Source organism: Bos mutus, chromosome 2 (genome assembly GCF_027580195.1).
Source record: "Bos mutus isolate GX-2022 chromosome 2, NWIPB_WYAK_1.1, whole genome shotgun sequence".
Taxonomy (NCBI): domain Eukaryota; kingdom Metazoa; phylum Chordata; class Mammalia; order Artiodactyla; family Bovidae; genus Bos; species Bos mutus.
Window position 1 is genome coordinate 107,577,866 of NC_091618.1, and position 27,141 is coordinate 107,605,006.

Genomic DNA, 27,141 nt, shown 5'->3' on the forward strand with positions numbered 1-27,141 from the left:
GGAACAGCGTCAGACTTTCTTTTTTTGGGCTCCAAAATCACTGCAGATGGTGACTGCAGCCATGAAATTAAAAGACGCTTAGTCCTTGGAAGGAAAGTTATGACCAACCTAGATAGCATATTCAAAAGCAGAGACATTACTTTGCCAACAAAGGTTCGTCCTGTGGTCATGTATGGATGTGAGAGTTGGACTGTGAAGAAGGCTGAGCGCCGAAGAATTGATGTTTTTGAACTGTGGTGTGGAGAAGACTCTTGAGAGTCCCTTGGGCTGCAAGGAGATCCAACCAGTCTGTTCTGAAGGAGATCAGTCCTGGGATTTCTTTGGAAGGAATGATGCTAAAGCTGAAACTCCAGTACTTTGGCCACCTGATGCGAAGAGTTGACTCATTGGAAAAGACTCTGATGCTGGGAGGGATTGGGGGCAGGAGGAGAAAGGGACGACAGAGGATGAGATGGCTGGATGGCATCACTGACTCGATGGATGTGAGTCTGAGTGAACTCTGGGAGTTGGTGATGGACAGGGAGGCCTGGTGTGCTGCGATTCATGGTGTTGCAAAGAGTCGGACACGACTGAGTGACTGAAATGAACTGAACTGAACTGATACTCAGAATGCCTCCTTCTCAGGGTGAAGACACCCCATTCCCAGAAACCCTCAGCGGATCTTCTTTCAAGTCTCACAGTCAGGATTAAATCAAGTGTGCCTGCCTAACCTAATCACTGACAGAGGAAATGAGGCCACCATGGAGCAGCTCAGTTCAGTGACTCATTTGAAGCTAGAATCTGCCTTTCTAGCTTCTAGTATGTGAAGGGTACAGAAGGGAGCAAAATCCTTTTACTAAGGAAAAGTCCGGAAAGAATGGGGACCAGGTGGAACTAACATTGCTGCTAAGAAGATGATTAGTTTGGCTTTTCTTCCAATCTAGTTGTAGAGGCAAGATGTATAGGGAAAAGACAAACTATAAAAGTAAGGTGGTAAGTAAAATTTCTCCAGTGTAAATAACCTAAATGATCAATGTTTTGAAGACTCCAAGGATAAAGCAGATATCCTCTATCATTTATTTTTAGAAATGAAGAATTTAACTCCCATCCTGATGTTTGACCTGCATGGCATCAAGTTGACAGACATCTGAATGATGGATATTCATTCATCTTTTTTTTAATGTTAGTTCTTTATAGGCTACAAACTGTCTCTGTCTCTCTCAATTCCTTGAACTTCTTTCCTCTTTTAAGTACGGTTTCTTCACTCTCATCCCACTAGGGGAAAGATGAAGAAATCAGCCTTAGACTTTACCTCTTAGCTGTTTCCCTTTTTACTTCAAAACCAGCCTGTTTTTCAAGTGAGATTTTCCCCAAATTTGAAAATTCTCCGCCATAGATATTTCAGTAGGAAGATGGAGCCTCAGTGGGCATGTTATGCAATTTTTGCTGCGTCAAATGCCCATCCTCCTCGTATTCTGGAGGTCTGTCTCTAACTGCTGAGAAATATTTCTAATTTTCTTGAAACAGAAATTTGTTCTCCTGTGTTTGTTACTCATCCACCTCAATGACTTTTTTCAGCTCTATTATCACTGAATAAACTAAAACTTTGCAGTGAACCTAATGAATGTGTCTTATTCAGATAAATCTGGTTGAATTTGATGTTTTTAATAAACAAACATACATGCTAGAATACATTGCCTCAGTTAATAAAGTTAAAGAAAACTTTTTTTTTCTGTTGATTTACCATTGCATTAAAAAAAAAAAAAACTAGTAGGAGTACCAGCTCCTTTGTTATACCTTGTGTAACATGAACCAGAGCGTTTAATAAACTATATGTTGCAAATTTTCTCATTAGCAGGCACCCAATTTAACTGGTAGTTTAAGATTTTGAGCTTCTCTAAATAAGCCAACAGAAAAAATAAATAAGCAAAAAGCTTTCTTGTGTAGCAGTTATTTTCCTCAACCTTGACGTTTATCCATAAGGCACTTAGTAAGGTCCCTTTGATATAACAGAAAGGTCAACTTCATTGCCACTGTTTTTCTAACATGCTATTTGTTGGACAAATCCTTTTTATTTCTCTCTTTTAAAAAGTTTAAGAGGGAATTCACTAATGTGATCAACTGTGGACTTTCATCCTGGCCACCCAGTTCCACAAAGTCAAAATGATCAAAGACTCTGCTGTTTCGCACCTTGCTTTCATCTCATGGCTTCCGGGGAAGATGGAAGGTAAACAGTCTCACAGAGCTCCAATTACGAATATCAAGATAAAGAGGAGATGACTTTCCTTTTCCACCTTTAAAATTATCTATGGATTGATGTAAAATAGCTTTCAGAGCCTCAAGTACTTGCTTGCTCTCTGATTGCAAACAATGGGTTCTGAACAAGAACAAATAAACGTGGGAAGTGGAAGGGTAACCCGGTTAAGAGGCAGCATCAGTGAGCACTGGGATAAGCAGAGCCAGGTTTCTACCATCAAACTCAGCTCTCCTTCACTTTTCTGAGTATTGGGGTTGAAATTCCACTGACAAAATGTAATTTGCATTTTCCTAAGAACCTGTGTAGCAGATAGATGGTAAAGAGAATTAAAAGATTATCCAAAGAGATCCAAGATTATTAGGAAAGAAAGAAACAGTTTGATGCTATAGTGCTATAGAACAGAAATAAGAAGAAAAAACCAAGGCTCCCTTTTGAAAATTTCAGTTAGGGTGGGGAGGGAGCCTTTGAAGAACTCTATTTTGCATGTGCATTGCTTTCTTTTTGTCCTTCTTAGAGTCATTTTGCTTTTTAAGGCTCCATTGCCCATTTACTTGCCTGAATTAACTGAAATAATTTCTTATATCCATCTTAAAAAGAATTCCCCCATAAAAGCATTTTTTTCTGTGCTCTATGTTAACATTTGGGATCTTTGTTCAAATCTTAGAATCAGTCCACATTATGTCTCCGGAGAATCCTGATTTCTGTCAGCTCATTTCTGTGTTAAGATGGAAGGGCTTCTATATCCTGTACAAGCAAAGATCCAGGCTGGCTTGTTCTCTCATCGTTCACAGTAAACTAACAGTCCTAACTAAATTTCAAAGCTTATAGACCATCCATCTACCATGAAGCAGCATTATAGGAAGCCAGCTCTCCAAGGTTTTTTTCCAAAGAATTAACCTTGACTTGTTTGGCAATGCAGATATTTCCAATGCCAGATGAAAGAGTGCTCTGGGGGAAAATGGAGGGCAATTGATCTATCCATGTATTCATATCCTGAGCCATGTGTTTATATCATAATGATCCGCTTCCTTCTGGAACTGCCATCACTAAATTTGTTTTAATATTTGTCCTTGGATTTTATTGGACTGGTTGTATGAAATATGCTTCAGTATTTGGATAGTGGCCATTTTATAATTTAATCTTCTCTCTCCATGTAAAAACTATTCTAGATTTTAATGTCAAAATAACTTGATCTCCCCTGAAAAATTGGCGTGATTATTCTTTCCATTATTTAAATTATGTAACTAATTTGTCACATTTCTCATCTTTGCACTGTCTGCCAGGAAGCTCAAATGCAAATCTAAATAAGCCTCCAACTATTAATAACAGTAACTCTTATGGTTAACTTATCTGATTTCTTATAACATGGGTCCATTTTTCTATTTCTTTTTTATTTGTCTTATGATTATATCTTTTACTTTATACCCCTAAAACCTTTGCTGGAAAGTGATGGTATTTAAGTAAATTTAACAATTAAAATAGTTTTCAAAAAATAATTTATTCTAAAATACATGAAGGGTCTTATAAAGAAATTATTGTCAGACTCTTTTTTTTTGGTAACCAGATATTTTATCTTTGTCTCTTGAGAATATGTAAAACAGAAGAACCTTATGGATTGTGCCAAACATTAAGCAGAAATTAGTAAAAATAAAGCTTTTTCTCTAGTGAGCATGGTCGATAAAGGAGTTGAAGGAGCATTTTCAAGAGGCCATGGAATAGGATTATCTTGGCAATTTTTTTACATCACCTTAAATATGCCATCATTATAAAATTGATTTATGGTTAGATTGTCTATATTTCTGACTCCCTTATTTGCAATTGGCTTCTTGAGAATATGACCTATGACTTAGTTGTTCCCAATACGTAATACGATACCTGACTCATAGTAATGAAGTGAAAGTCGCTCAGTCGTGTCCTGCTCTTTGCAACCCCTTGGGCTATACAGTCCATGAAATTCTCCAGGCCAGAATACTGGAGTGGGCAGCCTTTCCCTTCTCCAGGGGATCTTCCCAAACCAGGGATCGAACCCAGGTCTCCCACATTACAGGTGTATTCTAACCAGCTGAGCAACCAGGGAAGCCCAACTTATAGTCAGGCTTCAACAAATATTTTTTTAATGCCACATGAGTTTTTATCTATTTAGAGGCACTCTTATGTAAAGAAAAATTTCAAAGGGCTTTCCATTTCTATGATTTCAATGAATGCACTCTCATTTACATTGCCATAGACATCTTTTCCCTAATATGGCACTTGATGCAGCCTCTTGATTCTGTAATAATTTTCATTGTGAATGAAACATCCTAGCATTTGTCTCACTGATGATGAAATGTATCAAAACTCTCAAAAGCAGACCATCATTTGCAGAAATAAAGGAAAATTGCCAAATATATTGGGAAGATTTCTTTTTAATTTACTAACTTTTGCTAAAAGTGATTATCCAGCAAATGTAAAGAGAGAGTTTGAACAATTGTTTCCATCCACATCATTAAACCCAATTTTGAGTTTGGAGAAGTCTCGCTTTGTAGAACACTCTAAATGACTCTTTATGGCTCTATTCCTTGTGCTTGGTTCCTGCTCTTGTCAAACTATGAAGAGATTGTAATCTCATTAAGAATTGGGTTGGGGGGGAAGTTTAAAGCGAATGTTAAAGGGCAATTTAATTACCTTATGAAATCTAAAGTGTGTACGAGACCCGCAGACAGTGGCTCTTAGTTTCAATACAATTTCTGTTTGACTTCAGTGAAAGTTCTATTAACCCATTATGTATATACACATGGTGTGCATGTGTAGTTTCTTGCCCTAGAACATACGTTTCACCAGAGCAGAGATTTTCATCTGTTTTGTGCACTAATGTGTTCCCAAGTGCCTAGAATAGTGTTAGTTAGTCATATCCAGCTCTTTGCAACCCCGTGGACTATATTCCGCCGTGTTCCTCTAACCATGGAATTCTCCGGGCAAGAATACTGGAAGGTGGCCATTCCCTTCTCCAGGGGATTTTCCCAGCCCTGGGATTGAACCCACATCTCCTGCATTGCAGGTGGATTCTTTACCATCTAATCCACCAGGGAAGCCCATAGGCCCAATACAAATCTTTTCTCATTAGACATTTGTTGAATGAAGAGAAAAAGTTCATGCTGAGGGAATGATACCATTTCATGATTAACTCTGTTTCCATCCTGCTGAATTTTTTCCCATTATTTTATTTCATGGACATAAAATCATTGAGACAGGAAGTCCAGAAGGTAAAGCACTGGGCATTAAAGCAGTTTCGAGGGTGGTTGGTGCTAAGCATTCTTGTTTGATTCCTTTTAAACTTTGGAACCTCAAGATTATCTATTCCCATGATCAAACAACCTCTGGAGTCTTTTCTTACCATTACATCAGATGCTTAGGAAGGGAAAAAAGCCACTTGTACCTTCCTTCCCCATGACTCATTATCACTACACCTTATTCACAAGCCTCCTGCTAAATCCTCCTCCACAACACAGCAAAACATAAAGATGTATATTTACAAGTTCCAAACTAAAATGCAAGTAGTAAATACACTAAAAATATTATCAGCAACTCAGCTTCCTTACCTAACATAGATCGTTGAGACTTTGAAATTATTCCTTAGTATTGAAATTTTTTCTGGAAACATTTAAGCTTATTTTTTCACCCTCAAAAAAGAGAAGTTTATGTTGAGTTACCAAAAGGAAGGAGTCTGTTGATCCTTGTCTTTGTGCTTGAGAGTGGGCAGTTCTATGAAGGAGACCTAATCTTGACAAGTCCTTCTAGACCAGGAAGAGCTTAGATGCACAGCTTTTATGCCCTAAACTAGCTAGCGGCCCTCAGCTCATTTAGCTTTGAGAGATGGAGTCTAGAGAAAGCCTTTGTGTAAAGGAGGCATGTTCTGGACCTGAATTTAGAAACCATACATGAAAAACTATCACAGAAGAGCCACTCACTGATATTCATTGAGGGTTGTTTCTATGTGACAAAAATCCATAAAGGAGAAAAAAGGTGAAACAGCCACTTAACCATATGAACAGTGCGTTTATGCACTGGATACTTGACAAAGACTGGAAAAAATGCACAACCTGAGAGTTGAGAATTATGTTTTATTTGAGGACTTTACTGAGGACTGTAGCCTGGGATCCAGCTTCTCAGATAGCTCTGAGGGACTGTTCTGAAGAGATTAGGGAGGAGCTAAGATATACAGAAACTTTCTGGGGGTGGGGGGAAGTTGAAGATCAAAAGATTACTGCTAATTAAAGAAAAAACAAATATCTCAAGTCAATGAATTTAGTGATTTTCTATGTATGGAAAAATCTAAGAGCTTGGGCTTCATTAAAGTGTTCCTTTGATATGCACCTTAAGTATCTAGGGCCAATACCCAGTTTAACTCCCTCCTGTGTTCTCCCCAAGGTGCACCATCAGAGGTGGCTGCAATAGCTGGAGGTTTGATGGCCACGATGTTCTTTGTTCACTGAAGTGACAGGCAGCATTCTTGGTCCACACATGCTTGGCTAGATTATATAGTCAAAATCGGATCTGAATATATATATATGGGTTGGGGGGTGTTGTGGGGGAGAGAAAGAATTGAAAGAGTAAAGTAATAAAAACTATGTGTGTGTGTATACATGGTGGTGGGGTTTAGTCACTATGTCGGGTCTGACTCTGCGACTCCCTGGTCTGTAGCCCACGAGGCTCCTCTGTCCATGGGGTTTTCCATGCAGGAAGGAGTACTGGAATGGGTTTCCATTTCCTTCTCCAATATAGATATATTTCTCATACCTATATATATATGTGTGTATATATATATATATATCGTCTGTGTGTATATATGTATATGCATGTGTGTGTGTGTGAACACAAAGCCAGTTAGTATATATTGGTCCTAAATTTTTAAAAAAATCAATCAAAATCACCCCATTTTGTTTTCCTCCCATTGAATGAATAAGGAAAATCTATGTAGATATGACAGATAGAAATGAAAATGTGAGCTTTAGGTTTAAATAATTCACTTCCCCTGTACTATTCTTAAAATATCAAGGTTTAATTTATACATAAAATAAAAGCCAGAATATTTTATTTGTAGTGTTTTATCCACTTCACATATGCATTACTAAAATTGAACTAAATTCCTTAGGGAAAAAATAGAGTGCATCTGCTTTTCATGAAATCTCCGTAAAGGATATAAATGTTTTTATTTGTTACAGTGAGCTACCTGAATGTCATGCCATAATACAACATGACATTACTTAACTTGAGGTAATTTAGCGTGGCAGTATTTTTTTGGACAGAATTGAAAATATTTTAGATTAACTTAGCATATTAGCAAGTGTTGCATGGAATTTGCTACAGCTTTTTGAATCTAAACGCATTAAGTATTGCATGATTGCATGCATCCCTAACACTGAATACCAGCTCTCGTAGAGTTATTAAGGGCAGAAGTCACCATGGATCAGGCAGCTATAATCTCCTCTTGGTGTACGACAGACTAGGATTTCACACATGCTCCCTGGGGTATGCCAGCACTTGTTTGGTCGGAGGAGGCAAGACTCAATCTTCCTCTCTGCACCCATAGGCAGCTGCACAATCAAATCCAGCTGGGTGGGAATATACTGTAGTCCTGTGACCCCCAAACATACGGACATGGTGTTATGGAGCTTGCTCACAGTCTTCCCTGGGAGCTCTTAGACTCCATGTGAAGCCTGCAGCCCAGGGCGCAGCATCTGGTAAAGATGTTTGTCAACTTGGGACCAGCCTCCAAAGTTACAGGGAATGAGAAGCAATTCTCTGTTCCTAATGCAAGCCTGGGGCAAGAGAATGGGTGTTTAGGGGACAGAGCCAGCACCTCACTGGTCTTCAAAGAGACTGTTGATCTCATTTTATGTGGTTGCTTTCCTTTTAATTGCTTTCGTGTTTGTTTTAAATTTATTATATTTTTTATTGAAGTATAGTTGATTTACAATGTTGTATTAAGTTTCTGCTGTACAGCAGAGTGATTCAATTATACCTTTTAATTATTTTTCAAAATATAAAAGGAAGACTTGAATTTATGGTTGTTGTAAACAATTTGAACAGTATAGATGTGTAGAGAATAAAAAGAGGGACCTTTGCACCAGCTGCTCACAAGCTCATTCCTTTTCCCAGTGGCAATGGCTGTTAATTGTTTTCTGAGTGTTTAATTTTGAGGCTAGATTTAAATATTTAGACTTAATATAACCAAATGGCTTAGTGATTCTTCTAATGTGACTCATACATAATTGAAAATCCATTGTATCTATCATATCACCATTACTTTATATCTCTAGTAAGTCCTTATTGTAAGTATTTTTATCAGTAACTCTTGAAATACATTATCTCAGCACATCTACTCCAGAAGAACTCCTTCTTAACATTTAAAATGTTGCAGCTACCTATAGGTAATTGCTATGTTTTTATTCCATGAAATTAAAAAATAGTAATAACAAAAATTTACAAAGAAGTTGACAACGCTTTAAAATGAATTAGCATTTTTCTTATGAAAGCATATGTCCACATTTGAAAAAATAATAGTGCCTACATGTACAGGACATTATTCTTTTAGGCTGTAAATGATCACAGATGGATTTTCAGATCAGATCACTTGAGGAAATTAACTCATCGTTACTGACCACATCCACCCACCCCCCAGCATACACACAGAGACACATACACCCAGAGATACACATTCATCCCAGGTTGGGAAATTCCAGTATTAAACTATAGAAACTTTTCATCAAGGAGGGAAGTTCACAGAAAATGTATCCTTAAAAAATCTCAGTGAAGCAGTTCTGCTCTAAGTGGGTCATTGTTTAATTTTTAGATATTTATATGTTTTGAAGAGCAAGTAGGCTTTCTGTTCCAAAATAGCTCAATTATGTTTTGATTGCAACATCTGATTTTTTCCAGAGATCTTGGATCTCAGATACTGTAATCATTTATACATAAGTTGATAATTGCTTTACAAAAATAAAAACTGTTGCTGTGGTGGTGGTATAGTGTGGGCATGTGTGGTGTCTTCTCTCATCCTAGAGATTTCACAGTGTACTGAGCTCTGTTGATTGGTAAAATACGCTGTTTGATTCTGCATGATTGCAGATATCTTCAGTTTGCCAGGTAACAAACAAGAGGAAATGAGCTGGAGTCTGTGGACCTGGCAGGGCCTTGTCTGGGGTGGGGAATGGAGTGAGATCTCGCAGCAGCTCACCCATCTCTTTGACCTTGAGCAGATGTCTTTTGCTCTGCATACTTGGCTTCATTGGCTTCCTGAGCAAAGACCTTGGAAATGAAATAACACTCAGTCCATTTATCCAAAACTCCCCCAAGGGATACACTTTAAAAAAATAATAATAATAAAGTATACTCTGTGTGACCCATTTCCACTCTCATTCCATCACATGTATCACAGTTCCATGGAGAAGTACGCCGTTATAGGTATGCATTTAACCTGATAAAAGAGTTGTATTTTACTTTAATGGAGGCATATTTCACAGATCCCTTTTGTATTTATTATCATTTTTTTCCCAGGAAAAAAATGTAATATTACAAAGAGTATATATACAGTGGTGATGATTTGTGACTTTTCTCAAAATATCTGTTTTATTTTTCGCTCAAAGAGAAAAGTAGACTGATTGGTTTTTAGAAGCTAGACCAAGAAGGTTTTAATAGAGGGAACAGATGGACTACTTAAGGTACCATATCTTTGGGGCTACTATTACACCGAGTTTAATGAATGTAGGTAGAACCAGGTAATTCTTATGGTAAGTTTCAGCTCTCAAATTGATCATTCCAGCCATCTGTGCACTACAGAGCACGTCTTTGTTTACTGCCTAAAGTTTAAGTAACATCCAGCTAAGCTTGCTAAGCCTAGTTGGTCCCACATCCCACCCCACACAAAGGAAACAATGCAGAGACCCAAAGGCAGTTTATCAGATAATTTTTAATAGAATTCCAGAAAATTCTGCACATATTGCCCAAGGTCCTTGATTGCTATCTTGGGAGAAAAACAGTTTCTTTTCCTCATATCTATCTGGTTAAAATGTGCAACTTCCTCCTGGGAAGAAATCAGGCAAAAAAAATAACAACACAGGGAGAAAACATGAGGATGTAGCTCACTCATCCTTTTCTCAGTGCTAGGGTGGGCTACCTAAACCTTGGACAAGGTCCCAGCAACAGAGAACGGCAAGCAGTCCAGGTGATATTGTTGTTAAAGGAGTGAGGCGTTAAGTGGCTTCCAGGACCCTTGGTGAGCGGGAGAGTCGAGATCTCAAAACTTGAAAAATAGGGCTTCCCTGGCAGCTCAGTGGTAAAGAATTCACCTACCAATACAGGAGACACAGGTTGAATCCCTAGTCCAGAAAGATTCCACATGCCACAAAGCAGCTGAACCCATGTACCACAACTACTGAGCCAGTGCTCTAGAGCCCGTGAGCCCCGGTCACTGCGCCCACGCGCCAGGACTACTGAGGCACACCCAGCTTAGAGCCCTTGCCGGAGCTCCACGACAAGAGGAGCCGCCTCAAAGAGAGGCCTCCGCACCACACCTAGAGCGTTTCCCTAGTTCCACCACAGCTAGAGAAAAGTCTGCAGAGCAACAGAAACCCAGCACAGACAAAAATAAACAAATAGATAGAATTTAAAATAATTTTAAAAAGAAGTATAAAAAGCTGTTATTGTATAAAGTATTTTTTTTTAACTTGAAAAATAATAGCATTAATCAGAGTATTAGAATACCAGGTTGGAAACCGTTGCTGAGCCAAACTTGGGCCCTCTCGCCTGCACACAGTAAATCCAGTCTACTGACACCAAGTGTGGTGAAGTCAAGCGCAGCTTTTACTGTAGGGCATCATACAAGGAGTCTGGGATAGCTAGGACTCAAAAAACCCAAACTCCCCTATTAGTTTTAGCAAAGCTTTTTTTCCCCCTCATTGAAATATAGTTGATTTATAACATGTTAGTTTCAGATGTACAACAAAATGATTCAGTTGTATATATACGTACCATTTTTCAGATTCTTCTCCCTTTTAGGTTAAAAAATATTATGTATAATTCTTTGTACTATACAGTAGGTCTTTGTTGGTTATCTATTTTATATATAATAGTATGTATATGTTAATCCCAAACTCTAAATTTATTTCCCCTTCTTCTGATTTCTCTCTTCTATTTTGAATAAAATAAGTTTGTTTTCTATGTCTCTGGTCTATTTCTGTTTTGCATATAAGCTCATTTGTATCATTTTAAAAGATTAAAACAGAATATTACTCAGCCATAAAAAAGAATGAAGTAATGCCAGTTGCAACAACATGGTTGGTCTTAGCGATTATCATACTAAATGAAGTAAGCCAGACAGAGAAAGACAGATATCATATGATGTTGCTTAAATGTGTAATCTAAAAAAAAAATTTTTTTAAAGCATTTGTAAAGGCCAGGTTAGGCAAGGGGTACCCAAGGGTATGTGACCAGCTCAGACACAATTCTAATTGGTTCATGATGAGGTAACAGGGTAGTGTAATAGGAGTTAACATTATAACTACTTAGGTACCAGTAGGTCTGGGGGCCACATGCTTATGGTGATCAAGTAGTTAATCTCTTCTCCTTGGTGGAAGTTTTAGCATCCATAAAACAATTCAGGAAGTGTGCAGTGGACACTTATTATCTAGGTACATCAGAGAGTAACTAAAGCAAAGGATCTGGAAGAGGTGTCTGTCCAGGAATGCCCCATAGGACCCTGCCCAGTTACAAAGCCGCTTCTTATGAACCTATTTCTTGAGTGTCTGATGTTTGTGTTTAGTCTTTCTATGACATCATTAATCTATAGGCTTCCCCCATCTTTGTTTTCCAAAAAGAACTTGTGGGTTTTTTTAACAAGTGTCCTAACTGATACCCTGTTTATTCAAAACATTTCTAAGTGGATTTCTTTCACAGCTTAGCCAAGGCGTGGAAAACACTTTCACAGTGTCAGGCCTAGCTCCCCATTCCTTTCAAAGGTCTAGTGAGGAAAATGTGCCCAGTTTGGAAGTAACAGATGTGCATTTTCCTTTCACATCTAAGTATCCATCAATAAAAACCTGGTGTGAAAACCTAGGGTGAAGCTTTATACTTCCGAGGGAAAGATGCACTTTTCCCATACTGGGCCTGTTGCTTGCCAGGCCACAACTTTAAGTCATATTGATCATGGAATATAGAAACCCCCACTGAGTATGATTCAATCAGGGCAAAGGGAACTTCCCACCTCCCACCCTCTGCAGGTGCTGCTGCAGAACCTCCATCATGCCTCTTCCTGGTCCATATGGCTGTGAGTGTCTGCCCCACATGTGCCCAGGGATGATGGAGAACCACTGAAGTGAGGAGGAGGATCATTCTCCAGGTGCATGTCAGGTCAAGATGCTACCCTTTGAATTAAAGGATGCTGTTGCTGCTTCAACCGTCTGCAGGGCATATACTTTAAGCTGTTGGCTTTGTTTTGCTGGTTTTTAATGGTGGTGAAATATTTGTACAGATGCTGGCCTACTGTCTCATCCATTGTCTCTAGTGGCAGACGCCATACCCATTGCTAAAAATACTGATCTAGAATAAAACGCCTATAGAAAAAGAAGAAGGAAAAAAAAGCAAAGCAATTGCCCACAGATGGGTCATATTCAAGGCTCATTGTTGTTAACCGGCTGTAGACAGTCTGTGTCAAAACCAGAAGACATGTTCAAATTCCATGAGCTTATATGGAATGATTTACTATAACAGTATTTGCAAGATATGCAGTGCATGGCCGGAAAAGTCCAGCTAAGGCAGTAGTTGGTTCAGTCAATATGCAAACTTTGCTGAATTCCTTTGCACATATGCCCTGGACTGTTCTTAATTTTCAGAACCAGCTTTTTCTATCCATAAATTAAAGACCTAAAATTGTAGCTAAAAAGTTTGACACCAAATTCAAACAGGGATCCATCCCATTGCTTTGTTTTGCCTGTTACAAATTCACTTTCTACCGAAATCATTTGTGAAGTAACTCATTTATATAGACTAACATTTCATAAATAGACATAAATTAGAGCATTTATATTCTTGAAAAGTATCATGAAATTATATCAAACTTTTGAAAGGGTCATAACATATCAGATTTTTGGGAAAGCCACTTGAATTTTCTTCATTGCTCTTCATATCCCCAGGACCTAGTCTGTGAATTGTACATAAAAGGAAAATGAAAATATTGTTGAACTACTGAAAGACTAACTCAGATGCATTCCAGCTTAAAATCAGGGAAAGATCGGATTGTTTTTAAGGCTCCATACTACATTCCTTCAGCCTCACAGTCTCCCGTTTATTTAACAGAAACGATGTTGTTTAGTCGCTAAGTCATGTCTGAATCTTTGTGACCCCATGGACTGTAGCATGCCAAGCTACCCTGTCCTTCACTATCTCCCAGATTTTACTCAAACTCATGCCTGTTGAGTTGGTGATAGCATCCAACCATCTCATCCTCTGTCACTCTTTTCTCCTCTTGCCCTCAGTCTTCTCCAGCATCAGGTGGCCAAAGTATTGGTGCTTCAGCTTCAGCATAAGTCCTTCCAATGGATATTCAGGGTTGATTCCTCTTAGGATTGACTGGTTTAATCTTTTTGCTATTCAAGAGACTCTCAATAGTCTTCTCCAACACCGTAGTTCTACAGCATCAATTCTTCAGTGCTCAGCCTTCTTTATGGTCCAAATCTCACATCTATACATGACTACTGGGAAAACCATAGCTCTGACTATACAGATCTTTGTCAGCAAAGCGATGTCTCTGCTTCTTAATACACTGTCTAGGTTTGTCATAGCGTTTCTTCCAAGGAGCAAGCGTCTTTTAATTTCATGGCTGTAGTCACCATCTGCCATGATTTTGGAGCCCAAGAAAATCTGTCACCGTTTCCATTTTTTTCCCCCTCTATTTGCCATGAAGTGATGGGTCCTGATACCATGATCTTAGTTTTTTGAACATTGAAACATTAGTTGCATTCATATTCTTCAGTCAAGTGAAGTTATTGTTCTTATTTATTAATAGTCTGAGCACCTATTGAGAGAAAAAGGCATTTGATCACACAGAAGACAAAGGCAGTTACAGTGCAAGGTCTCTCCTCTGTGCTTTAGTAGCTCCATTACTGTACTGTCTGAATTTTATCTGTCTCAAGAAGAATATGAGTTCCTCTATATTTTCAGCTTCTCCTAGAATACCACAATATAGAAAACATTCAACATAGTTTTGTTGAATGAAACAATGGGTACTATAGGAGAGGAATTAAGTAGCTGATTAGAGAATCCAAACGTGGCTAGGCTGTCTTTCATCTTCGAGCAAGGTGTTGTGTGCACTCAGTCGCTTCAGTCATGTCCGACTCTTGGCTACCCCATGAACTGCAGCCCGCCAGGCTCCCCTGTCCAAGTTGCTGAGAGAGGCTAAGTTCCTACCCTGTGGTAGGCCCTGTACTGAGTTGTGATGTATAAGACTGAGTTTGCAACCAGTGATTCTATGTCATCATAGGGCATTTGTTCGGAGAAGGCAATGGCACCCCACTCCAGCACTCTTGCCTGGAAAATCCCATGGACGGAGAAGCCTGGTGGGCTGCAGTCCATGGGGTCGTGAAGAGTCAGACACGACTGAGCGACTTCCCTTTCACTTTTCACTTTCCTGCATTGGAGAAGGAAATGGCAATCCACTCCAGTGTTCTTGCCTGGAGAATCCCAGGGATGGGGGAGCCTGGTGGGCTGCCGTCTATGGGGTCGCACAGAGTCGGACACGACTGAAGCGACTTAGCAGTAGCAGCAGGGCATTTGTTGGAAACCTCACATCCTGATTGCTTTGATGCCTGTTACAGAAATGTGATCAGTGCTGGAAAATAGATACAGTCAATACTGAGTTACTTTTTAATCACTGAATTTCAGGATCATCCACACTTTTCTGACTGTGTCTCCTTAAGTCTAACCTCATGTACTAAAATCATGACAGGTTCTTCTGCATTTGATGGCTAGTGTTTTGTTTTTTCCCTGAATTGGATGCCTAAGGGGTGTTTTTGCAATTGCCAAAGTGCTAAGAATTAGTGTGGGTGTAAAATATAAGGGGCAAAGCTGAGAAGAGGAGTTTCTCTGTAATCTGTCAAATTCTGAATCTTCTGTTATGGTCTTTCTCTGCTGTTGAGTAAAGGGCTCAAAAGAAGAAAGAACTTTAATAGATGTGTAGCTTTGTTCAGGATGGTTCCTTTACATTTTTCTGCTACCCCAGCTAATGATGAATTCTCTCATACCAATTCTCTGAATTTCCAAAAACACTGTTATTTGCAAACAGAAATTGTCTTAGTTCATTTTGTGTGGAATTCCATTTTTAAAAAACTGGAATGATTTTATCCCAAAATCTTTGTGTGGCTTGGCTCATATATTTAAAATCTTCTCCCACCTTATTGTGTGACTTCATTAAACAAAGACATGGTGTAGTGATTATCTCTCTACTGGTAGGGTTGACATAATTGCAAGTAAAGAAATGGCAGTACTTTAAAATTATGTCTATTTTATTTATTTCTTTCACTGCACTGCAAGGCATGCAGGATTAGTTCCCTGACTAGGAATTGAACATGTGCCCCCTGCTGTGAAAGTGTGGTGTCTTACTCAGTGGACTGACAGGGAAGTTCCCAAGTATTTTTAAATAAAGTCATTTCCATTGACTTTTTTTCTAAGTATTAGACTTAGGATGTTCTTTGATCATTGTCAGAACTTACTCCTCTGATAAGTCTGTCACTTGGGCCTTGGCAGTCATATCACCACGTTCTATCTCATAGGAATGACTCCATTTCTATGGGAGCTAGTTGCCTCTCTCCAGAAGGCAACAGTAAAGACCCTGATAATGCAGTGAGACTTGAAATCCTGGGATTAGAATGATACTCTGGGTAGAACAGAGGAGACCTAGCCTAGAGAAGTTATAGCCATCCAGAACCTAGCCATCCAAATATAGCCGTCATTCCCTCTATGTAGCATCATGTGCAATTAAGAACTTATCACATGGATTTGAGTACTGAGATGTGTACCTCAGTCTTTCTTAACGGAGGTTGAAGATTTGGGAATGGGAAGTGACAGAGCTCTGATTGTTTGCATTAGCCAGGTACTGTGTTGTAAATAGTTCACATGCATACCTCCAATTTCAAAGTATCAATATGATGTCATTTACCACACAATTGGGAAAAGCTGTGTGAAGCCCGCTCTGCCCAAGCCCAGGGGAGCCAGCTCCAGGACAGTGGACATGTGCTGGCTAACCCCCTGGTTCCCGAGCTCCCTGTGAGCTGGTCTCAGGCTTCTGCTGTGCCTATATCACAGTAAACCTCTCCCTCCCCTTCCTCCTTTTCCTCTTATCCCAAAATAGGTGTGGCTTCTGAGAACATGTTCTGATCAGCTTCCCACATGAGTGTCTCAAAGTCTGTTTCCCAAGGATTCTACCTGTGACAAGAGAAAAGGAAAATTAGGCTCATTATTGTTGAGATTAGAGAACGAAAACCCTCTGTTCTTTCTTTTAAATTCATTAACAAAGTACATCAACTATTACCTCTTCTTGGTTTCCCCATGAATCACAGAATATATCTTGATAAGCTAATAAATGGGCAGCTCAGTGGTGCTTTCTCTTTTGCTCTGTGGGTCTTTTTTCAAGTCCTTGATTGCAGACAGACCACACACAAACCAGGATCAAATTGTGACCAGATGCTGCCATTAGAAATTCACACTGTAAATTACTTTGCTGCCATAAAGAGGACTGTAGCAAAACTGGAGGAACTAAATCTCATGTCCAAATATTTTATTATCTTATTTGTACTATTCTATCACTAAAATACTTCATAGCTAACTTTGATGTGGAGACAAAACAAAATGAATGGACTCTTTGGAATAAATGGCATTGGCAAAATTCCTTTTTGCCATGTGAATATAAAAAGAAGAAAAGATATTAATGAGGTGTAATAGAATAATGTACTAGAGTAACTATAATTTTTAGGCCTGGTAAAATTATAACTTAGATTAAAATGTGGGTGACAAATTTTGAGTCTAGGCTATTTTCCCAGAAAAACACAACAATTTATATAGTAATTTTCAATTATCTGCCCAAGGAGAAATAGTAATAATGGCAGTTATCCAAAAGAGTAGATAATGAACAAATTCATTTCTATCAGACTTTGAAATATTGTTTTGTATTCTAAAAACATTTGAATGTGGATGCATTTTATATTCTGGAAAGTTGTGTTGACTCTAACTTATATACTGAAATTGTACTTTAGAAATCAGACTAAAGAAAGAAAGTGGCTTATATTTTTCATCTGACTTTGTGTAATGCATTTCTATTTTCTGTATTATTGCTGAGAATAGATGTCAACTCTTAGGATAATGTTAACTTTTTCTGAAAGCAGAGAAAATTTGTCTCTGTGTGTTTCCTAGCTTTTATTTTCCCAGAACTGATTTTAATTTAAAAGATACCCTCCTTTCCTGTCCTTGTTTGGCTAAAATTATTTTTAAAACATTTTCTGTTAAAAAAAAATTAGAAAGAGTTATATCTAAGTAAGACTTAAGGTTTAAATTGAAATATCTGACCCTAAAAAGTTGAATTGGCTGTATATACATTTTTCACATGTATTTTGGCCCTACCTTTATTAATTTGTGTTCATTAAATACTAATATATAAATAACAGTATATATAAATAACCTGGTATAGGATCTGGCACATGTTAGCAGTCGGTAGCTGCTTGTTCCCTATATTTCTTGCTTCCTTCCTTTTCTTCACTCAATATTTTATATAAGATGCTTCATATTAATGCTCCATATACTTTAATAAATGTTTATATCTTATTGCACTATGTATAAAAAAAAATCTGTAGAAGCAAGGATTTTTTTTTAATAGGCTAGAATGAAATCTTCCAGGTCTTATTTTCCCTATGTTGACATTCAATATGTGTTTCCTAAAAGCTACCTCCATGGAACTAGATTTATCAATAATAAGCATATAATCTATTAAGAGCCCTAACATTTTAAAGGATAAAAATGAGGGCTGGTTTAGGCTGAAAATGGACCACATGGTCTCATGTCTTATTCATAGTCATGTGGAACGCTTCTAATCTAGAACTATACATTTTCACTTAAGGCAGCAAGTTACTACACATTGCAGTGTTTTCATTGTTTACTTTGAGACTCCTTTGCTTTGGTACCTGACTTGATAAGTATTTGATGTTTGAGCAGAGTTAGTTATCTGTTCTTTAAAGATCTGAATAGTATATTCAATGGAACACTGAGAAGGCACTACTGCTACTGCTGCTGCTAAGTCGCTTCAGTCATGTCCGACTCTGTGCGACCCCACAGACGGCAGTCCACCAGGCTCCCCCGTCCCTGGGATTCTCCAGGCAAGAACACTGGAGTGGGGTGCCATTTCCTTCTGCAATCCATGAAAGTGAAAAGTGAAAGTGAAGTCGCTCAGTCGTGTCTGACCCTCAGCGACCCCATGGACTGCAGCCTTCCAGGCTCCTCCATCCATGGGATTCTCCAGGCAAGAGTGCTGGAGTGGGGTGCCATTGCCTTCTCCAGAGAAGGCACTAGAGTAGTGCATTAAAAAGTAGCTAGGCTCAGTAGACCTACGTTCAAACACTTGGCTCCACTCCTACCCGGGTGTCATTACACAAGAAGCTGACTCTCCCTAAGTCCTGATTTTCCTTTTTGAAAAGGTGACAACATGAAACAGAGAGTTGGGGTGATGATTACAGATAATAAACGGAAGTAAATTAACATACAGTAGGCATTCAGTAAATACTGACATTAAATACAAATCGTAGCAAACATTTACTGAGTATGTACCTTATCTCAGTACCATTCTAAGCACTTCCTATGCACTGATTCATTTAAACCTCAGTACAATTCTATGATTCAGGTACTGTTGTTATCACTGTTTTTACACATGGAACTTTGAGAGCTTATATCACAATAAGCAGCTAAGTCCATATTTAAACCCATCTCTTGCTCTTAACCATCACACAATACCACGTATCATATAAACAGTGGCTTTTAGCAGAAACTGGAACCAGTAGATGGATCCAATGGGACCCAGTGGTGCCTGTGCCCATAACTGTCTCCCACTCTTCACATCCGGCTACACTGAGGGACCACTGTATTTTAGTCACTTGACTTTACCCAGAAATCCTTCCATAATGTGAATGGTGAGGAGAGAAAATTGTACCTCTCATTATGAAGGTTTATAGAAATACAGATTGAGACCCAAGGGTCAGATACCCTAAAGGCAACTTCTGGTTGGCTCCTAGTCTGTTATGTGAAAAAGTCTGATCAGATTCAGCCAGTCTTAGAGTGGTCATGAGTCATAAATAAAAGGGAGAATACTCATACCTAGAAAGCCCAGCTCTGCCACTAATTAGCTGAGTGTCATTGCACAGTGGCTTCAACCCTCTGGATCCTTCTTCATCATTGGAAATTAAAGATGTTGCCTTACATCTTAGATCTCATGGCTACTCAGGAGCTAATCCTAAGCTTCCTGTGGGCTTTGGCTTTAGCCTTCTTTGAACTGCACAAAGTTTTGTTTTGTTTAATTGAATTTTAAAATATAAATTCCAAAGGTTTCACATAAAACTCTGTGTTTCTGTCTTCCCTTGAGAACCTGAAGTCATGGCATTATTGAGCCTAGTTTTCCTTATGGCATCAATGGAAGATACCAGGCAGACCTGAGCCATGGCTGTGGCCTCAGATGGGATGTGTGTTCACCAGCTGAGCATGGCTCCACCTCTCCCTGATGTCTCAAACCCAGTCTGCTCCCTCACTTACCCTACCAGTCTGGTCTTGTAGGCATATAGGTTTGCAATCCAAAGACCAGCTCTGATGTTTATTTGATCATTTGTTTATTATTATTTTTTATTTGATCAACATCTATTCAGTGCTTACTTACTTGCCTTTCTATGTACTGTATTTATAGCCTAAATATAAAGTTTTCTTTTTATATGATAGTATTCTGCCTTCATTCCCCTGAGCCTGATTAATTTCCAGTGTTCCTAAAGTGTTCTTTCTTCTTCTTATCCACCTAGGTGACTTCAGTTTGCTAAGCAGCAGCTTCTCCTGGCATGAGCCACTGCAGATCTCCTCATCAGACGGGCTGAGACTATCCTGTGTGCCCTGCACTTGGAGTAAGGAGAACACAGCAAGGTTGGTCCAACAGGTAGGAGGATACACTGCTCAGTTAGGTAGCCCATCACTGTGGAAAAATAATAGCAATTCTGTACAATCAGAAATCAACATCTAAGAACTAATGGGTACAGAAAAAATTTCATTTTTCTTATTAATGTTTACCTATTATGGTTTGTAAAATAACCTTGCCATAAATATCTGCAGGAGGAAAAAATTGATAGCTCAAAAAAGTATCCTTTTTTAAAAGTTCATATTCACAAGTGTCTATGAAACCTTTGGCTGATTTTAGTGATGGCCTCTTTTAAGATGAAATTGTAGGGAACTATAAAGAGATGCCTTAGGTGACCTGAGACAATGCCTATTTAAAAATCCATTTCTCCAAGGTCATAGCTAACTGATTCTTAAATTTTCTTTGCTGAGGTAACCTTGTCCCACAGGCAATTGTACTTCAATTATTTCTCATTTCACTTGACAATAATAGAATTTCATATAGAAAATGATGGTATAGTTATAAAAAGTGTCTAAAATAGGTAATCATAACAATGTTTTTATTTAAAATTATAAAAAGCAAAGATAAATGCTCAGAATATTTCTTTATACACTAACTTTTTGTGGTAAATAACATGCTAAGTTTATAAAAATGATTGCAGCCTTCCTGGAGTATGACTCAGAAAAAGAAGGACCACAGCACCACACTGGCAAGAGGTAACTTGAACCATAATTTTACCTTTCCCACCATCACCTCTATGATGTGGGCCAGTAACTTAATCTCTCTAAACAAACTGTTTCCTGGCACCTGAAGTGAAGAGTTATTTCGAAATGCCTTTTAAATACTGATTGAGTTTGACAGCGAAGCACAACTGTGAGCGGAGGGCAAGGTGACAGCTCTGAACTAATTCTCTACGAGATAATTTGCCGAAAGTAAATTCAACACAGTGCACATTCACCACATTCCTTTCTTCTTTTCAGTATTTACAAAGTTTACAGCAGTGTGTACTGAATGTGCTGGTTTTCGCCACTTTTGAAGATTCCTGTAAGGATTTAGCTGAGAGTTTTCCAATCGCTAACAGCATTTGAAAGAACACCCCGTTTGTCTTTGTCTTGGCCCCCACCATTGTACAGAGGGAGTATCCCGTGATAAGGGGCGATGGAGAGGTGATAGTCCACAGCCACAAAGGATGGCAACAGAGACGTGACGGTATCACAAGGATTCTCCTAGTTGAAGACAAATGTTAGATTCAGTATTTAAATATATTAGGTTGATTAACTGTTTTTGAGAACTGTTTCATGGAATTAGCCTGTTGACATGGTCCTTCCCCTTAGGGATGTAGGGATGTATGATGTATTTATTCATTCATTTACTCATCTGTGCCAGTCTTAGTTATGGCATTGTGACATCTTTAGTTGCAGCATTCAAACTCTTTTTTGTGGCATGTGGGATCTAGTTTCCTGACCAGGGATCAAACCCAGGCCCCCTGCATTGGGAGCACGGAGTCCACCACTGGGCCGCCAGGGAAGTCCCCCTCTTAGAGATCTTATAGTTCAATGGAGGTAAAACATCTAAAACTAAAACAGAAAGTAAATAAATAATACAGTTACAAATTGGGGAAAGCATTATGGACAACAAAAGGGATGCTAAGGCAGTGGAGAGTGAGAAACTGCTTCATGGAGTGGTCACAGAGGGTGTAAGAGTCAAGAGAGCGGTTCCCCTCCCTCTCCAGGCACACGATAGGACTGCATCGCCTTAGTCTGCCCGCGGTTCCATGGACCATGGGATCTGGTCTGGCTCATCAGTTGTGCACAGAAATATGTGTCACTTCCATATCGGAGCATCTAAGTGTTGCTTCTGTAGACCCCTTTCCCTGAGGCAGTCTAATAAGTGTTGTGTTCCAAGATGTGGTTGCTCCCTTAGCCTGGATCTTGTGTGACTTCAAGGAACAGAGTTCCTTCAACCAACTCACACTGGCCGTGTAGCATGTAGCGTGAGGAAACAACTGACTGTATTGTCTTAAGCCACTGAGATGTGGAAGTCGTTTGTTAGCATAGCTTAAGGAAAACAATCCTGCCTATTACAAACGGCATCTCTGAAGAGCCAGAGGGATGATTTACAGATGCTTTAAGACAGAAGGCCTTGAACTTGGCTAGTTCACAGAATTAAATGAAAGCCAGTATGGCTGGATTAGAGTAAATCAGGAAAAAATAGCAAATAATCTTTAGTTTCTACTCTATCAACTCTTGCCTGTTCTGGTTCTAAGGCTGTTCTTGTATTTATATTCCTGGCAAGGCTTTAAGATAGATCAAGTAGCTTGAGTCTAAATGCTTTTGATTTGCTTACACAAATCAAACTCTCATACTTTATCTTTCGCTTCTGGATTATGATCATTTTTATCAAGAACTTGGCATGTGGGTGATTGATATGATAGTACAATCCTAATGCAGTCCCTGAAGCTGAGGGCCTCTACCCTTTCAGTCAGTGCTGAGATGCACTTGGGTGTGTAGGCCATTCAAAACTGAGCTGTGACTTGGGATGGGCAGCCCACAGCACTCTGCATTTGAATAATGTGTAATATCGTACAGTTTTTAAGGTCTCAGTTTTCATATCCATTTCTAATATTCCAGCAACAGAATCTAGGGAAAAGCCCACATTTTCAGGTGCCTCGTCATAGCCCATTTAATGTATATGTAGGAGAGATTGTCTTTTGCACTGAAGAGCTTGTTTGAAACCAAAACAAGAACCCCTTAGCAAAAAGCAAATTGCATGAGATGCAGTTTATCTTCCTTGGAAGAAAAGACGAGCTGAGTCAACCCTCCTGGGGTTTGACAACTAAGGTATTTCTTTATCCTTGACACTGCTCAGATAGAGCCACTGACATTATAACTGCCTTTATTGAAGTTTGGTCGATTTAGAGGAAGTACATCCATCTTATATTACAGTCATTCTTGTACAGTCCTTACAGTCTTAAGGATTTTTTATTGAGGTGAATGAAATCCTGCTTAAGAAAAAATCAGAGGAGGGAAGGGAAATGGATCTAGAATAAAAACAGGGTCCTAATATAGTCCAATCCCAGTGCCGATTGCTTTCATATATAGTATTACTATCCCCATACCGTGGAGGAAGTAACCTAGAAAGGTTGTGATCACCCAGCCAGTGACTGGCAGACCAAAGAAGGAACAGTCTTCTCCCTCCCAAGGCCCTTCTATTTATCTCTGCCACTAGAGAGGAAAAGTCTAGAATGCAAAAGTCTCCCTATACCATCACCATGGTTAAATATAAAATGGCCATGTCCTGCATTTCTGTAATCTCCAGAGTTGTCCTCTAAAAGATAAATACAGATCACTCTCAACTTATTACATATCTGGAAGAGCCTTGGTTTATTTCTTATGTTTACATATCTAAACAGAGCTGGTTGTAATAAGCTGTGCTCCGCTAATTGTACATCTTCCCTTTGTTTCACCTTATCCTGTATAATTAGTGCCGTCTTGAAAATAGAAGTTTTCCATGACATTAAAATTCTTACACAGCACACCCTCTAATTATTTCATATCTTCACATTAGGGACTAAGATACTTGTGGTGGAGGGGGTAATTCTGTTTGTTATTTAATTAGTTATAGAGGAGTTCAGGAAAAAGAGATTATTAAAATAATTTCTACTTGACTCTGAGATTTTTTCTCATTGCCTACTCCCTCCTGACTTCAAACCTCATCATTTTTGGTACCAGAGTCAGTTATGCCTGTTAGGATCTCCTTCTATTAAAAAGTTACCTCTTCTTCAAGATCTACCCAAAATCCCCTTCTTTGCAGGTCTTTCCAGATATCCATCATTAAAATTAAGCTTCGTCTTCCATACTCTAGGATACTAATCCTATAGAATCTCTCTGTTTTGTATTATAGGGATAGAAATAGGGCAGAGATGGCTGGTAACTTACTCAAATATATTTCCTCTCTTTTTCTTGGGCATATAACTCAGCAGTATGTCCTTGCCTGCCTTAGAGTTGGGTGTGATCAGATGATGAATTTCTCACAATGGAAAACAAATGAAGTGACATGTTTCCTTTTGGGGCCAGAATTTTTAGGAGGTAGGTTGCTCCATGCCCGCCCTCCCCTGTTGACATCTGCATGAGAAAAGTCTGATGCCCTCAAGGATGGAGCAAGTCAGAGCTCTTAGATCACTAGGTAGAAAGCTGTCTGGCCAAACAGGAATAGCGTCACTAGGTTGAATGAGAACCGCCTATTGTGTTAAGGCTGGAAATTTAGAGTTTGTTATAGCAGCTGGTGTGGACTTACCTAATACAATGTGTGCACATTTGTGCATATCTTTGTGACTCCCTCTATTTCAGAAGCCCCAAATGACGGGAACAACAACAACCAAAAAATCACCCCTTACTGGGAGTCTTATTTGGAAATGAAGCAGATGGTCATCAAAATGAAGAATGGAGGGTCTCTAAATCATATCTAGTATTGGGAATGCCATTTTCTCATTGGCAAGCAACCGACTAGAATTTTGAAAATAATCTCATAGGCAACTAACTTAGGGTAGAGAATGAAAGGGATACCCAGTTAGTTTCCATATTAAAATGTGTCCTAGTTCATTACTCATTCAAATATTCGTCATTCTTTCAATCAGCAAGTAGATACTGGACATATTCTACATGCCAGGCAGTCCGATAACAGTACTGATCAATCACAGATCTAGTCCCAGCTCACTCCAAATATATACTCCACCTATCCAGCAAGTCATCAGACTACCAAAGGTACATTCAGCTTCTCACCCAGGTTTTCAGGTTCTTCATCTATAAAAGTAAAGAATAATATTATCTACTTCACAATTGTGTTGTATTTTTAATGAGATAATGATCTAAATATAATGATTATAAAATTTTTAGCACTGTGCTTCACACTTGGAACTTGATCAGCACTCAGTAAATCCTAGCTATTATTATTCTTATTAATTTAAATTAATTTCATAAGATTGTACAACAACAACAAAAAATCTGCCTGAAAGAGACTACGTGAAATATAATTTCCCCTTTGTAGTGACTTCTGATATGAGAGTTGAGGGATTGGGAATAATGTCCCACATTAAAACAAACAAACAAACAAACAGTATATGCAAAGGACCAGTGATATGAGGAAGCATTTTTTGGGAACTGAGAAAGTAAGAATAGAGGAGTAGAGAGATCAAGGAGGAAAATGAGGCAGGATGAGACCATGCAGAGCCTTGGGACCGCCATGTAGCCATGCTAAGAATTTGGCCTTCTTCCTAGTGCAAGAGAAAGTCACTGAATGGTCTCAAACACGTAGTGGCAACGAATATGATCATCTTTGTTTTTTTTTTAGAAAAATCACTATGGCTGGAATGCATAGGCAAACCACTTGAAAAGTTACCATAGGAGAGTCAAGATAAGAAATACCTGTAAGTTTGGATATGGTGGTGGTAGTGGAGATGGAGAGTAGTCATAAAATATGAGAAATGTCTGAAGTGACATTGGCAGGACACGGTGATGATTAAGTACAGAAATGAAAGGAAGAGAGCTGTTAACAATGGCTCCTGTTGTTTCGGGTATCTACAAGCACATTTCATAGAAATAGGGAACCCTAAAAGAGAATGAGCCTTGCTAGGGTATGAATTTACCTTTGTCCATGCTGCATTCAGGTGCCGCCCAGATAGCCAAGAAAATAGGTCAAATACACAGTTGGATGGAGAAGGCAATGGCACCCCACTCCAGTGTTCTTGCCTGGAGAATCCCATGGATGGGAGAGCCTGGTAGGCTGCCATCTATGGGATCGCACAGAGTCGGACACGACTGAGTGACTTCACTTTTCACTTTCATGCATTGGAGAAGGAAATGGCAATCCACTCCAGTGTTCTTGCCTGGAGAATTCCAGGGACGGGGGAGCCTGGTGGGCTGCCATCTATGGGGTTGCATAGAGTCGGACACAACTGAAGTGACTTAGCAGCAGTAGCAGCAACACAGTTGGATATATTGGTCTGGAGCTCCATGGATACATCTGAGCTAGAGTGTGAATATAAAAGTTATTGGAATAAATATAGATAGCAACTGAGACCACGCTGAAGCTCCAATACTTTGGCCACCTGATGCCAAGAGCTGACTCATTTGAAAAGACCCTGATGAGGGGAGGGATTGGGGGCAGGAGGAGAAGGGGATAACAGAGGATGAGATGTTTGGATGGCATCACCAACTCAATGGACATGGGTTTGGGTGGACTCTGGGAGTTGGTGATGGACAGGGAGGCCTGGTGTGCTGTGGTTCATGGGGTCACAAAGAGTCAGACATGACTGAGTGACTGAACTGAACTGAACTGAGACCAAGGAGTAGAGAACTTGCTTAAAGAATGGGCAAAACTTAAACTGAGAATAAAAGAGGGCCTGGGACCTAGCCTGAAGGAACTAGTTATCAAATTAAGCAGAGATGTGTATGTATTAGAAAAGCATTATTAGGTATTGGCTTAAGTGATTGTGGAAGCTTTCTAAGTCCAAAAATCTGATAGAGGAGGCCAGCAGGATGGAAACTCAAGAAAGATTTGCAGTTTGAGTCTGAAAAATCAGGAAAACCAGGATCAGTCAACAGTGCAGATGAAGTCCAAAAGCAGTGCTGGAGAATTCCCTCTGGCTTCAGGAAGATCAGCCTTTTATTCTGTTCAGGACTTCCATCAAATTGAATGAACCTCTCCCCCACCCCCACCTCCCAACACCCCCTGTTATGGCCAA

At 39.2% G+C, this 27,141-nt stretch overlaps 1 protein-coding gene across 4 annotated transcripts in view; it reads left to right on the top strand.

Moving 5' to 3' along the window:
* The window catches only part of B3GALT1 (beta-1,3-galactosyltransferase 1), a 628,268-nt gene that overhangs the window by 554,971 nt on the left and 46,156 nt on the right, over nucleotides 1-27,141 (top strand). For all 4 annotated transcript variants that reach the window (XM_070357857.1, XM_070357856.1, XM_070357859.1 and 1 more), the window contains one exon: nucleotides 20,311-20,441. The gene's annotated coding sequence lies outside the window, so the exon portion shown is untranslated. The remainder of the gene's footprint in view (nucleotides 1-20,310; nucleotides 20,442-27,141) is intronic.